The following is a 16,340-nucleotide window of genomic DNA, read 5'->3' as shown; positions in this document are numbered from 1 at the left end:
AATCTGTAGCACACGGTTTTAAAGAATATACCAAACATGTGATAATGTAGAAAGCACATTAGGAAAATAATTAATTTAGAATATATGAGTCCTATAACCCAATAATAAGGAGGAAAGTAACAATTAAAAAATAAGCACATGGAGTTCCCGTCGTGGCGCAGTGGTTAACGAATCCGACTAGGACCCATGAGGTTGCGGGTTCGGTCCCTGCCCTTGCTCAGTGGGTTAATGATCCGGCATTGCCGTGAGCTGTGGTGTAGCTTGCAGACGCGGCTCGGATCCCGCGTTGCTGTGGCTCTGGCGTAGGCCGGTGGCTACAGCTCCGATTGGACCCCTAGCCTGGGAACCTCCATGTGCCGTGGGAGCCGCCCAAGAGATAGCAACAACAACAACAACAACAACAAAAGACAAAAAGACAAAAAAAATAAATAAATAAATAAAAAATAAGCACCAAAATTTAAACAGACTCTTCAGTAACGAAGAGCAGTAAGGCAAATAAGCAAGGAAAAGATGCTCCATACCATCTTTAAGGTAATTTCAAACCAAAACCACAAGGGGGTACCACTGAAGACCCAATAAAACAGCTAAAATTAAGAATTATTGGTGGCAGCGAGTATTGAGGACATAAACAGTAATTCTCATAGATTGCAGGTGACAGGGTCACTTCAAAATCAGTTTGCAGTCTCTTATAAAGTTAAACACACACCAACCATATAACCCAGCAATCTCCCTCTTAGGTATTTACAACCCAATCAAAAAGTGGGCAAAAGATCTAAATAGACATTTCTCCAAAGAAGATAGACGAGACGGCCAAAGAGAGAAAAACACTCAACACCTCTAATATTAGAGAAATGCAAATCAAAACTACGAGGTATCATGTCGCACTGGTCAGAATGGCCATCATCAAAAAGTCTACAAACAATAAATGCTCGAAAGGGTGTGGAGAAAAGGGAACCCTCCTACACTGTTGGTGGGAATGTAAGCCAGTACATCCACTATGGAGAACAATACGGAGGTTCCTTAAGAAGCTAAAAATATGATCCAGCAAGCCCACTCCTGGGCTTATATCCAGAGAAAGACATCATTCAAGAATGTACGTGTACTCCAACACTCATTGCAGCACTATTTACAATAGCCAACATGTGGAAGGAACCTTAATTACCATTGACAAAGGAATGGATAAAGAAGATGTGGTATATATATATATATATCATGGAATATTACTCAGCCATAATGAGTTAATATATTATGGATGGACCTAGAGATTATCATACTAAGTGAAGTAAGTCAGATAGAGAAAGACAAATATCACATGATATCACTTATATGTGACTTCCTAAAAAATGGACTTATTTACAAAACAGAAACAGACTCACAGTCTTTGAAAACAAACTTATGGTTACCAAAGGGGAAAGACGAGGGTAAGGGATAAATTAGGAGCTTGGGGTTAACATATACACAATACTATATATAAAATAATCAACAAGACCTACTACATAGCACAGGGAACTCTAATGAATATTCAGTAATAACCTATAAGGGAAAAGAATCTGAAAAAGAATGGATGTGTGTATATGTATAACTGAATCACTTTGCTATACACCTGAAACTAATACAACATTGTAAATCAACTATACTCCAATATAAATAAAAATTAAATTTTAAAAATTGGTGGATTTTATTCTATATAAGTTCTACCATGAATAAAATGGATTAAAATGTTTATTGGTCAAGATGTTGAAGCGGGTAAATTTATTTCACCCCCAATCCTCTTTGAGAATACTGAGTTAAATTTGGAGCCTCTCAATGAAAGGGTAACAAGCTGTAAGAGCTATTTGATAAGTCTGGTCAAGCCTTTCACAGTCTAGTTCCTAGAAACTGAAACAGTGAATAACTCAGGTTCCAGAAACATTTTGCAAAATAGGCATTTCCAGTTCTTAGCTTTCAACACACCTGGGAGGTTCTGGTTAAGCTATTGCTCTTGCATAGTTTCCACTCTGATTTCTTTGGCATATAACTTGGAAGAAGTTCAAATTTAAGGAACAATATATACCCAAAGTTCTTCCATTGTCATCTCCCTCTTTATATGAAACAAGATTGATGAGCACTTAAATCTACAAAAATTTTAGGAGAGGAGCAAATGAGATGCTAAACCTTAGCTCAGTCTGATAATAACAGCAAAAGCAGTGCCATTGTGTTGCGGGCTTTCTTTAATTTCTATACTATGTGAACTGATTTAGTCTTCACAACAACTCTATGGCATAAGTAATATTTTCTCCTGTTCTCAGATAAGGACATTTAGACACAGAGAACTAAATAACTTTCTCCATATCACACAGCTGGCAAGTGGCAAAACTTGGCTTGAACTCAAGAAATCTCACTCTACATCCTACAACACTGACCACAGTGCTAACCTGTTTCATATTCATCCACGGATACGTGGAATTTCACAATTTTCATGAAGGCATTACATTAGAATAAAACTCTTCAGTGGAAATGAAATGAAAATCTAAATTCAAGTATAAAGAAAAACAACGTGAAATTCCCAAATATGAAGGCAGAACTTGTTAATATTCGCTTTAATTTGACAGTGAATATCATACCGAGGAAGCATGCAGATCCCCTTGGATACATGTGAAAGCGATGTGACAGTTTGATTTTAAAAGTTCAGTAGTTACAAAACTGTATTTACATCAACTGTCAGAAATTAAATTTGTAATTATTTACTCGTAGGATGACACATTTTAAATAGCACCAAAAAATGTGCAAGGTATTCATAGGTTTTAAAAGATATTTGGGGGTATGAGATCTAATTTCTTTTTTAATTCCAGTGTTCTAGCCTTCTATTAACTTGGTAAGAATTGCATTTAAAATCCTGGTCAGTAGTATGCTTTTTATGAAATTCTACTCAGCCATAAAAAAGAATAAAATATTGCTATTGGCAGCAACATGGATGCAACTGGAGATTCTCATACTAAGTGAAGTCAGTCAAAAAAAGATAGACAAATACCATGTGAAATCACTTATATGTGGAATCTAAAATATGGCACAAATAAACCTCTCTACAAAACAGAAACGGACTCACACCCATGGAGAACAGACTTGTGGCTGCCAAGGAGGAAGGGGAGAAATGGGATGGACAGGGAGTTTGGGGTTGGTCGATGCAAACTATTACATTTAGAATGGATAAGCAGTGAGGTCCTCCTGTACAGCACAGGGAATTATATGCAATTTCTTGGGGCAGAACATGATGGAAGATAGAATGAGAAAAAGAATGTATATGCATGTATGACTTGGTCATTATGCTGTATCGCAGAGACTGACACGACACTGTAAATCAACTATATTTTAATAGAAGAATTAAAAAAACCCTCTAGAATCAAAGAAGCCACCGTTGGAAGCCCAGCCCACTTGCTAGCTCTGAGATTTCAGGCCTGTCCCATAACATCTCTGAACCTCTGTTTCAATATTTGCAAAATAGAGGTGATAAAAATACTCCATAGGGTTGTTGATGATTAAGTATTTTGCACAATTCCTAGCATAATCTGAGAATTTGAAAAAAAAAAAAAGCTTCGTCAGTGTTATAAAGATGGTAGAGGAAGTTGGGAAGCATGATTTTTACTGCATATAAAATACAGACAGACAGACACGCCACGCACACAGTGCAAAAAATAACAAAAGTATATTGTTATTCAAAATTACAGGAGTGGTTTGGGATGTTTAGACACAGAGATTACTCGCGTGTTAAACCAGCAGAGTTTGGAGCTGAGTTACTGATGCATGTATTATGGATAAGTCACCATGGTTACATCATTCTCAAACCAGGAGAATTTAAAGAAGAGCTTTTCAAAAATAACAGATATGATTCAGTCCTTCTGCTACTGAGAATATAATGACTCTTTTGCAAGTAGCCTTTGGAATTAAGGAACATTACAGGGGCTACAGCTACTAGGTTAGTATTGCGGATGTCTACCCTTTAAAGGAATCAATGAGGACAGTACAGACACTCATTCAGGACAAAAGGGAACCGGGTTATGAAGTCACAAGTGAAAAAATAAATTCGTATGTAATTATCTTTATACTGCAATGCATCCAAGTGATCCGGATCAAAAGGAAAATGGAGACATGAAAACTGTTTCAAGAAATGGGAATGGGAGTTGACTTTTCAATATATTTTACTATTATATAACATGTGAGAACCAAATAAATTCAAAGGGGAAAGAAAGAAACATCTTAAGATGTTTCCCCTGGAGGGATAACGTGAGTTCCCTCGTGTCCATCTAGAGATCTGGGAGACGCTGGAGGAAAGGGGAGATATATGTGCCTCTACTGGTTCTAACAGCTGCTGCCTCCTGTCTTTTCTCCTCCCACTTGGCCCCTGGGAGTCTCTGTTCCCAACTGGCAGGGCACAGACTCACCAGTGTGCCAAACACTAGTCTGGTTAACCCCACTCCCATCTCCTATCCCTTTCTCCCACTCCCACCTCAACTGAAAACTCAGGCTCCCACTTTGATTTGCATTCAGGTGCCCCTATGCCACAGTTCTAGTCAATTACACAGAAGCAGAAAAGTGCAGGAAGATTCTAGCAAAGCCTCGGGTAATTTGGGTTGATGTTGCTAGAAGGCAGTAGGTGCATTCAGCATTATTCCTTCCTCCATGGCCTTCTGATTTCAAAACAAATGGGTTCACGGTGCCACAACAGTGACAAGGAAGGAGTGAACAGGGTCTTGCACAGACACCAGCCCTAGACTGCTAAGCCACTGAACCAATGGCAGCAGCATCCTGCCTCTGGGCTTCCTGCTATCTGCGAAGAACGAACACTACTCACTTAAGCTGCTGTTGCTCAGAGCTGTTGCTACTTGCATTTAGAAGCATTCCTAACTTGTGGATCTGATAATTACTATACCTGGAGTTGCCTTGGGTATAAGACTCTCAGGCAAACATCTGAGGACACAGCCTTGGTAGACAAGAGGGAGCTGAAAGTTGTAGGGGTCACTGTCAAGATAAAGTTTCTCCAAATACAGTTCCGCTTGGGGCACAGCAAGGTGGCAAGTCTATAAAGGCAATGACTGTAACATTTAATTTGTCTATCTCTTATCATAAAAGAAGCTCAGTACATTTCTGTGAAGTTGAAAACACTGACCCTGCATCACATTATGAAAAATGTTGCACATTTTCAAGCCAAAACTATCTCTCCACCGATTTAAAATTAAAAATAATAAACACAAGAGTTCCTGTTGTGGCGCAGTGGAAACAAATCCAACTAGGAACCATGGGGTTGAGGGTTCGATCCTTGGCCTTGCTCAGTGGGTTAGGGATCCGGCGTTGCCGTGAGCTGTAGTGTGGGTCACAGACGCGGCTTGGATCTGGTGTGGCTGTGGCTGTGGCCAGCAGCTGCAGCTCCAATAAGACCTCTAGCCTGGGAATCTCCATATGCCATGCCATGGGTGTGGCCCTAAAAAGACCAAAAAAAAAAGTAATAAACACAGAAGTTGCAGCTATGGGACTAGGAATTTTTTCTGTTATTTCCAAGTTGTTTACTGCAAAGCTATGTTTTGGAATATTTCATTTAGTACATAGCACAATTATAATTTCTATTAATTCTCCCCAGACCACGCAAATTTCTTTGAAGTTTATTTACACTATTCATTTGCTGTAATGAAAACAGAAGTCCTACCATATAGTGATTAGATGGGATTGGAAAGACAAAACAAAAATTTTAATTACATAATTCTAGCAATAGTTTTGAAAGCTTTCAAATACATACTTATTACACGGGGTTTCCAACCACACAGAGTCATCACTCAGGTATTTGACTATTGAGCGAATATGCTTTAGGTACAATTTTAAGCACTCATATTAACTCAGCCAACCAGAACAAACCCATTAATAGTGAGCTTATCTGGTTTATCAGGTGAATCTGGCCTGGATCCTTAGGAATGTGCTTAAATGTTGTATTTATTCAGTAGACCTCGCTTGAATCCCAAAGTGATATGTTCATTATGCCAGGGATTTTTAGTGTACTGTGTTGCACGATGTTCTCCAAAACACTGAAGTGATACAACATGATTAACTTTATAACCCAGGTGTTAATTCTCATGATAAAAAGAGCCATGAATGAATCACCAACATTACAAAGATTTTTGCTACCTTTGGTCTCTAAACTCTGGATCTGATATCGTCCCAAACTTGCAACCCCACCCACCATTCACATTAGAAACTTGATCTCTTTCTTCGTTACCTGGAGATCTGGCAACTGAACCTGAGAAGTGTCTTCAAGGCTGATACCTCCCCCAGCGCCCTGGACAAGGTCACCGCTGGGGGCTGCTCCTAAATCCAGCCTCTATCTATTTAGAGACTGAGGAGGTGAGAATAAATTCATGCAACCAGCATGAACAGGTATCTCAAAATCTCACATAACACATACCACATCGATCAAAATGCTTTACTTTTAAAATGTGGTGATCTCCTATTATTCTCTCTCCATAGTTTTTGTCTCTGAACTATGACTTGGCGTTTCCCAAAGGCTTGTCCAGTTAGTTTTCCTTCTCTTTCCCCAAGCCTCGTGAGTGAGTAGAGTTTGATGAAAATTCATCAAATAATAGCTATTTTAAAGCACTATAGATCTTTAAAGAGGCCAAGTGTCTTGATTTCTTTTCCATGCCACCTAGCCAAAGACTCCTTATTCTTATGTTTCAAAAATTCACTAGTCCTAAAACACGTTATTTCAAAACTCACAAAATATACATCGGCCCCACCCTTAGGTATCAGCAGCCTCTTCCTGTTCATCCCCAGTGTTTCCTGGCTAAGCACCACCAACCGAAGGCTCATACTTCCCATGTCATTGAACTACAAAATCCTTGGGAAGAACTTCAAGTGATGAGGACACTTACTGCGTGATTCCACCTGTGGATGTGTGTGCATTCAGGCACGCACGCTTGTGTTTCCTGTGTCTAGTGAGTACACACTGGATCCTGATATTTACGGGGAAGGTGTTTTTCATGAGAAGCAACACTGCCCTTGCAAAGATAAGATGCATTTCTGCAAAGAGACCTTTGATGATAACGTTAGCGTGTATTGTCCACCTTGTGAACTTTGCTTGCCTTTGTGCATTACACTCATTTCTGACACGTCAGAAAAGGCTGTGCTCGTCATTAACATCGACTCAGCAGCTTGTTTCCCAAGAGACCGAGTCCCTACCCCACCTCTTCTACAATTCTCTTCTTCAAGGACTTGAGCATTTTATAGACTTGTAAAAAAGACTGTATTATATCTGATGCTGCTGATGTATATCTAGAGTTCTATTCATTCCACGACTCCACCTTATCTCACTTTTATATAACTCTATTTTATTGTCGTGGGGATTACTGAATCATAAACCTAAGAAGGAAAAAATGTTCCCTTTAAAATATCTTTTACACCATTTGGGGGTCACACCCATACTTTGAATCAGAACATATTGCATATCAGTTCTTTAAAATGGCTCTGTGTTGTATTCCAAGGCATTTTCAAATTTGTATTTCAACCTCTCTTGCGTTTCCCCCACAAATACATAACTTCCATGAGGTCAGGGACATTTATATTCACTCCTATATAACCTTAGCACTTAAAATAGTGCCCAGCTCATTATAGGTGCTCAAGGATATTTGTTAAATAAAAGTATGAAAATCTATTGTTGAAAATATTGACATGTGACACATTTTTTCTTCTCCCATTTCCTCCAGTTACTCCGCTCCATATAAATCTTATCCTCATCTTTCCATAATCTCTCATACCACCTGGGACCATCTCCATTATTTATTTCTTGGCTCTATGACCTTCGACTGCAGAATAAGGACAGTCACCCTCAGCACCCATAGGGGATTGGTTCTAGAAGCCCCATAGGTAACAAACTCAAGAGGCTCAAGTCCCTTACATAAAATGGAGTAGCATTTGTGTATAATCTCTGCGTTTCTTCCTATGGACTTTAAATCATCTCTAGAGTACTTGTAATACCTAATACAATGTAAATGCTATGTTAATAGTTGTAAATACAATGTAAATGCTATGTTAATAGTTGCCAGTGTGCTGCCAATTTAAGTTTTGCATTTTGGAACTTTCCAGAATTTTTTTTCCAAATATTTTTGATCTGAGGTTGGTTGAGTCCTTGAATGGGGAACTTGTGGATATGGAGGGTCAACTGTAATATGTTTCAAAATAAATTTAATGGCTTTAACTTTACCCAGTTAATGACATGTATCCAGCTTTGATCTCTCATTTATATTCTGGTCCTACACCTCTAAGTGCTACTTTAATATCTGTCCTCTTTGTACCAACATGTCCATTTAAATCATTTCATTCTTCCTATCAATAGCATTCTCCAAGTCAGCCCAGTTTGACTACTTGGAGCCATTTTCTCCTCTCCTTTTCCTTTATTTCTTATAGCCAACTAGTTAAATAAAAGGAACAGTTCAGTATGGATTCAAGATTTCTTTAAAAATTAAATATAGAACCACCATATGATCCATCAATCCCATTCCTGGGCATCTATCCAGAGAAAACCATAATTTGAAAAGATCCATGCACTATTTATAATAGCCAAGACATAGAAGCAACCTAAATGCCCATTGACAGAGGAATAGATAAAGAAGATGTCATACGTGTATACAAGAGAATATGACTCAGCCATAAAATAGAATGAAATAATGCCATTTGCAGCAGCACGGATGCAACTAGAGATTGTCATACTAAGTTAAATTAAGTCAGAATGAGAAAGACAAGTATCATACGAGATCACTAATATGTTTGGTATAAAAATGATACAAAAGAACTTATTCACAAAACAGAAACAGACTCAAACATTTCCAAACCAAATTTATGGTTACCAAAGGGGATACGTTGGGAGTGGGGATAAATTAGGAGCTAGTGATAAATATATGTACATCACCATATATAAAATCGATAATCAACAAGGGCCTACTTATAACACAGGGAAATCTCAATACCCTGTAATAACCTATATGGGAAAAGAATCTGAAAAAGAATGAACATATGTACGTGTATAACAAATTCACTTTGCTGTATACCTAAAACTTACATAGTATTGTAAGTCCACTATATTCCAACTTAAAAATTTTAATTAGTTAATTTAAAAAGCATCCCTAAGGATAACCTGACCTCCTTGCTGCACAGTGGGAAAATTTAAAAAATTATTAAAAAAAAGCATCCTAAATGTAGCCCCTCCTCTTTGCTTCCATTACCAAACTACAATACTGGCCCTGATTTTCTCATCTCTGGACAACTTCATTGGCCTCTTTGTTCCCCTTCCTCCAGTTTCACGCCCCTCCGAAATCCTGTACACTCAGCCCTTGACACCATATCCAACAACAGTTAGGCATCAATTGCTATTTCTTCAATGAACGAGTATGAAAATGGATTAATAAGTAAATGCTCTTTTCCTATAAAGTGACTTTGGTATGTAGTTCATAACAGCCACCCCGTCCCAATATGTCCCAACTCAGATTCTAAATCTGCATACAATCTGACTCCAACTTTTGTCTACTGTTTCCATACTCCTTCTCTGTCCCGAGTAGCTTTTCCCGAGCAGGCCAGAGTTAAGTTTCTCTGGCTCTGAAAAGTACTGCTCCTTCTTTTCACGCATGCAAACTTCACCCTATTACCTCTGTGACTAGATATCCAGGATGACTTGTGCCCCTCACTGGCCATCCAGCTTCTCTGAATCCCTATAGCATTTCCTACAACAGCAGTAAATTCTGGCATTCTACCTGTAATGTCGCTTAACCATGTCTTGCACAGATATCTTTTTCCCTCCACTAGATTTACATAATCCTAGAAGACGGACTCTACGTCTTAAGGTCCTCACTTGACTGAGTGATGATTTAAAAAAGGACCATGGGAGTTCCCGTCGTGGCGCAGTGGTTAACGAATCCGACTAGGAACCATGAGGTTGCAGGTTCGGTCCCTGCCCTTGCTCAGTGGGTTAACGATCCGGCGTTGCCGTGAGCTGTGGTGTAGGTTGCAGACACGGCTCGGATCCCGCGTTGCTGTGGCTCTGGCGTAGGCTGGTGGCTACAGCTCCGATTCAACCCCTAGCCTGGGAACCTCCATATGCCGCGGGAGCGGCCCAAGAAATAGCAACAACAACAAAAGACAAAAAGACAAAACAAAAAATAAAATAAAATAAAAATAAAAAAGGACCATGCATTTCTTTAACTCTTGACATACTTCATTTTGTATACCTTTGTATACCTCCTGCAATAAAGGAATAAGTTAATAAATGAAAAGGAAACAAACTTTAAAGCAAAAAAAACTACACATAACTAGCACCTGAAAGGAGAGGAAACCACATGTTCTACACCAATTGATTAACATGAAGCCTAGAATTTAAGAAGATCTTTTTACGTAGAGCTTCCTAAATGCTTGCATGTATAGACAGGAAATAGGAAAAAAGTAAAAAAATCAGAATTAGAAGCAGAATATTCTACTGTTTTTTGTTATTGCTTTCCAAAATGCCAAAATTAACTTACTCTGTGTATTAGCAGTCAGTTGAAATGGGAAAAAAAATAAATATACACTTGTTTCTGTCCTTGTGTAATAAATATCTAGAAAAATTTATTTATTTTGATGGCTTTCAATGAGAGCCAGAATAAAAATTGTACAACCTGTTTTTTAAAAGCACCCAGTAATAGTAATGTCAAAAGACAGAGAATAAACAGAGATAGAAATCAGATATCAAAGAAAGTACCATATAATTTTATTAAAGATGCTTGTTCCTACAACTCAAAAGTTGAAAACACTCTTATTGGATAAGTTTCAAAGATAAGAAGAATAAGTGAAGATAAGAGTTTTTTTTTGACCCTCCAAAGACTAGCGGGCATTTAGTAAAGTATTTAAAATAATAAAGGAAATAACTCACTTTTTTTTTCTTTTTTTTGGCCTCAGGAAATACCCTGCTGTTTATGGAAATAATTCCCCAATCTTTATCCCCTGTTTTCCTTTTCAGATAATTTTTTCAGTATTCATGTGGCTTTGGTGCTTAATAACAAGAGTTTTTGAGGAAAGATTCCAGGCAGAAATATTAACATGTAAACAGAGCCAACCCCAGGCCATCCTATGAGATGAATTTGTATCATCTCCTTTCCTTTCATTCTGCTTCCCTCTTCCTGCCAGGTGTTCGCTGTGGGTTGGTAGAAGTTTCTAGTCGTATTGACATTCCTGTCCCAGAAAACTTATTCTCCAATACAGCTGATCCTCTCCACGTTTTCTCATCAGTCCTCACACGTACTTGACTCCACCCCTTAATGTCCACTGTTTCTCTGGCCTCCATCCTCTCCCGGCCTCTCCAGCTCTCCAAGCAGACCTATCCCCGGTGGTCCCACTCAGGTCCGCCTCTCCTGTGAAGTCTTCCCCGACCACCTCAGAGTCTTCAGAAATGCCGCAGAGTCACAGTATTCATACCAGTGCTATGGGTTCTCTCCTCAAGGAAGTTTGCCTGTCCCCAATACGGCTGATGAAAAGAATCAATGAACAATCTACAACCGAAGAGAAAAGAGCTTTATCTGAGCCGCACCAAGGACTAGAGCCCAGAAGACAGTGATTTGGGCTCCTCTCAGATAACTCTGAGGACCTGCTCCTTAGAAGCATGGTTTCAGCAGTTTTATGTCTTGTTAGAAGAAAGAAAGAGGAGTTCCCGTCGTAGCGCAGTGGTTAACAAATCCGACTAGGAACCATGAGGTTGCGGGTTCGGTCCCTGCCCTTGCTCAGTGGGTTAATGATCCGGCGTTGCCGTGAGCTGTGGTGTAGGTTGCAGACGTGGCTCGGATCCCGCGTTGCTGTGGCTCTGGCGTAGGCCGGTGGCTACAGCTCCGATTCACCCCCTAGCCTGGGAACCTCCATATGCCGCGGGAGCGGCCCAAGAAATAGAAAAAAGACCAAAAAAAAAAAAAAAAAAAAAGAAGAAGAAAGAAAGAGCATCAAATAAGTCAGATACAGTCCTTCAGGGTTTCAAAAACAAACAAACAAACAAAAAAACCCAAAAACCAGATCAGCGATTAGCACCCACGCAGTGAGTGGTGTCGCCTTGGCATCTGGGAAAGGCGTCTTACTGTCAAAGGAGAACCAGTCTTGGCATCCCGGGAAGGAAGATACTTCATCTTCATTTTTAATATGGACGTGGACATTCTTTAATTCTGATCAATGTATCCTTTCCTTTAATAATTGAAGCAGCTGTGTAAACATGCGTGTTTGAGAGGCCACAATCAGGCCTCTTAAACACTCGAGAAAAAATTCGAGTTAACTCATATATATGCCAGAAAGACTTCCCCAAACATCAGTGTGTTAACATGTCTTTTGTCCACACCGTGTTTTATGTTTCCAAAGAGAAGTGATTTGGGTCCAAATCATGTGCCTACCTTGTTGAAAATACCTACCTCTTCCTTAAACTCCCTCCTCTACTTTCCTGTGTGGGATCCTGCTGGGTTCTATTTACTACCTTCTATTGTGGTTAGTTTTTATGTAAACATATCCTATGTCCCCTGACAACAGGAGAAGCATCTTAAAAACAGCTGTGTCTGCCAGTATCTGACTTGACCGCCACAATCAGCAGTGACATACATGGACTAAGAAATAACTGGGAACTCAGCAAGTATCTGTTTAACAAATATAACATAGTGGTTTCGAGTTTGCACATCTGGAATCAAAGTATGGCTTTGTCACTTACTAACAGTGGCAGTGTGGCCTGAGGGTTGCTAGTCATCCCCCCACAGCCTCAGCTATTGCATCAGTGAAATGTAGTCGCATCAGCTATTTTCAGCACAGGTTTTGGTACTGCTAGAGTTGTGGTGCTTTTAGCGGTCTCTTTCCATGTGTAACTGGAAGAGCAGCCATGTCTGTGGTGAGACGATGCTTTATTTGAGAAATCCTAACTCTCCCATTAAACTCTCTGCAGAATACTGACTCTTGACACCATATTTTTCTGAAGTTTTTCCTTCCAAACTCATAAAAGTATGGGAAGGCAATAAAAACGAAGAAAGGAAACATTTATAATATTTATGTTCACTCTTAATAACCCAGACAAATGATACTGCAAGAGGCTTTCTGTCAAATATCACTTTGTAATCCTTGATGGGTACCCACCCTCCTTTAGGAACAATACACTGGGTTCTGGAGATGGTTTTGCAGTTTACTGCAATCTTGGTCGAAGTCTTTAACCCTTAACACTTGCTTCGGTGAAAAAGTTCAAAACCACCTTCAGTCATTTGAAACCTAACAACACTCGCTTGCTTGGCGCTATTGCATTTTGTCTGTAGCATGGAGCTACACCAAAAACAAAACAAAACCAAAAAAAAAAACCACATCTGAGCCATCAGGTGGCAGTCCTCTGGGATGCTAACATTTGCACACCTGAGTGACTGCCTGATGCTCACATGCCAAAACAATTAAAAAAGGAGTGGGTTAAAAATTGTCCATTTTTTCCCCGAAGTCATTGCCCCCAGTTCCTACGCATAATTTGTTTGCCATTATGCAGACTTTAAATCTTGCTTACCACTGCTCAGATGGAGTGTTTCTATTTGAAAAGTTGCCTGAGTTTCTATGAATTAAGAGTGAGATCTCGAAATATAAAAAGTAGTCATTATTCAGTGAAAGAGGAATTCCAATCAACCCTGAGTGTGTGCAATGATGCTCAAGCCCAGGAAGTGAGCAGACTCTGGACCTCTGGGTCATCCGAACATCACTTATTAACTGAGCAAACTTTATCCTCCAGGCATCGTGCTCTGTGTTGTGAGTAGACTGACTGCCTGGCTTTAGGATCCTGTATGTTGTCTTTTATATTTGTCATTCTCAATTAAAATGATCTGTTAGCTGGGGAAGGATGGGTTGGGAGGTGGGAGTAGCAGATGCAAACTATTGCGTATAGAATGGATAGACAACAGTCCTTACTCTGTAGCACAGGGAACTATATTCAATACCCTGTAATAAACCATCACAGAAATGAATTTCTCCAAAAGATGATCTGCTTTAGAAAATCAAAGAGAGAAGCCCTGACACCCCCGTAGATCCATCTGAGCATAAGAAAGAGTTTAAAATCAACCTCTCGACAATGTGATAGAGTCGAATTAACTTTCTTCCATGGCCGTCAAAGGTCTTCAAACTTCATTATCTAACCCTCTCCGCGTTTTCAAGCCATGAAATATTTTGTCTTAGTTAAAGTCAGTTAGTCATAAGCTCTATGCTATAAATGCATACTTGATTTAGACTTTTAAACTTTCATTTCACTATTTTTTTTTTTTTTTGCTATCCCCCTCTTGGAAAATGGTATTTTCCACTCTGTCTACCAAATCATGACGCTTTTCTCAAATTCAATCAATTAGAATCATTTCTTCTAGAAAACCCGTTTACACAGAGTTTCAGTCATGATGTTCACTCAAATAAAGGACATTCCAATCAACCTTATACAATATCTAGATTATTCGAAAACATAAATGTAAACGCGCATTTACTACGCAACTTGCACAGAGCAGCTATACAAGCCCTTCCTAATGAAGGCATAATATTTCCTTCAATTTCTCATCTCTCTACACCAAGAGTCTTTCAACACACCAGCAATCTCTGTCAGTGTACATTTAGGCACACCCACAGTTTTGTTTCGAAGATAAATCTATTATGAACTATAAAGATCATTAGAGATAGTTTTAAAAATTGTGTGATGTTTGTGGAAAGACAAAAGTAAAGGGTTAGTCACTGAAACCATGAACCATTTCAAAGCGGCCTTTGATTTTTAGAAGTCAGTCCTGGGAAATACAGACTAAGATGAATAGAAAGATGCTTAACATGTGAGCCCCAGGTTCCCAAGAAAAAACACACACATGAAAAACAACAACTGGCCAAATCATAAATAGTGCCTTGGATCCAGAATTTTCAGTAATGAATAGAGAGATCCAGGACATGTGCACAGAGAAAAACACATTCCCAAGTTAGCCACTCAACAGGCAGGGATCAGCAAAGTGGTTGTAGTCCTAAGCTGGCCTCCCAGAGATGTCCTTGGCCAGAAATGGAAAGGACCAAAGAAATTTCTCAAATTAGGCCAGATCCTGGGACTGACCTGGAACAGAACCACAGGGAAACTGGAACAGAAGCTGATTATTCCTTTGCCAACACTTACCTCAGCATGAAACTACCTCATAAAAGAGTACCACCAAATTTTTAAGAGAATTTCTCTTAACGGCCCAGCAGTCACAAGGGCTGAGCGCAGATGAAAACGCACGTATAAATCGTACCTCTTCTGAGCTCAGAGTATTTGATCTTGCCTCATGTCTGACCACAGAAAATATTATTTCACCCCTTTTGTGTCAGAAGCAACCTCAGGATGAGACCTTAAGTCAGCCCATGAAAAGACGTGAGACTCTTTCTCACATAAGCACAGCTCTGCTGAGAAACATGAATGTTAACAGGGAAAATAGCAGTTTGCAGGACCTAAATCAAGAAAACATAAAATAAATAAATCTAGAGAGAGAGAGAGAGATAAATCTTAACTGCTTAAACTTGATGTCCCTTTCCACTGAAAGCCATATTAAAGAAATGGTAAAGAAACATTTCTTGGTTGTTGGCCCAAAACTGCAGTATTGTGTTCTCTATGCATGCATCTCAATACACTGTCCCTTGAGAAAGTGACTCAGAATTGGGTGCTTAAGGGATTTCAGTAGAGATCCCTTCTTTATTGCATTGCAATAAAAATTTACAAGTTAATCAAATGCCATGAAATTTTTTCCCTGATAATCTCTGCTGCCAACACCGCATTGGTGAGGAGCTGTTTAAATTTACAGCTTCCAAGCAGGGGGAGTGGACTGACAGGTAGGCCACAGAGGTAGAAAAACACCCTGGCAAGCAGTTTTTTTCATTGTGCTCTTAACAGCCTCTTCCCCGCCTATGCCTATGGCCCCAGGAACTGCCAGCTTTTGAGAAGCAACACACAGTCTATTAGCTTTAAACCCTGCAAGGAGCTGGACAGGCGCCATCTTTGGCTTTAGTGACATCCTCTGTCTACTGCGGGACTCTCAACACACGCCTTTCTGTGTCCACACACTCAGCTGGTCCCCTTTCAAGCACTCCTGCTTCTGAGGATACTGGCAGTGAGTTAGTGAGGCTGGGATCAAGAAATCTTGCCCCCTCCCACCCCACTTCCCAATACCCCCCACCCCACCGCCAAGCCCGCCCCCTCCCATCCCTGCCAAATAGCTTCACTGTTGATCTTAACCAGGTAGCAGGCAACTAACTCAGCCTTTATTGTAAAAAAGCCCAGAAAGAAACAGCATGTCCTCAGTAGTCTAATTGCATTACGCTCA

Source organism: Sus scrofa, chromosome 11 (genome assembly GCF_000003025.6).
Source record: "Sus scrofa isolate TJ Tabasco breed Duroc chromosome 11, Sscrofa11.1, whole genome shotgun sequence".
Classification (NCBI taxonomy): domain Eukaryota; kingdom Metazoa; phylum Chordata; class Mammalia; order Artiodactyla; family Suidae; genus Sus; species Sus scrofa.
Note: the sequence above shows the minus strand (reverse complement) of the source record.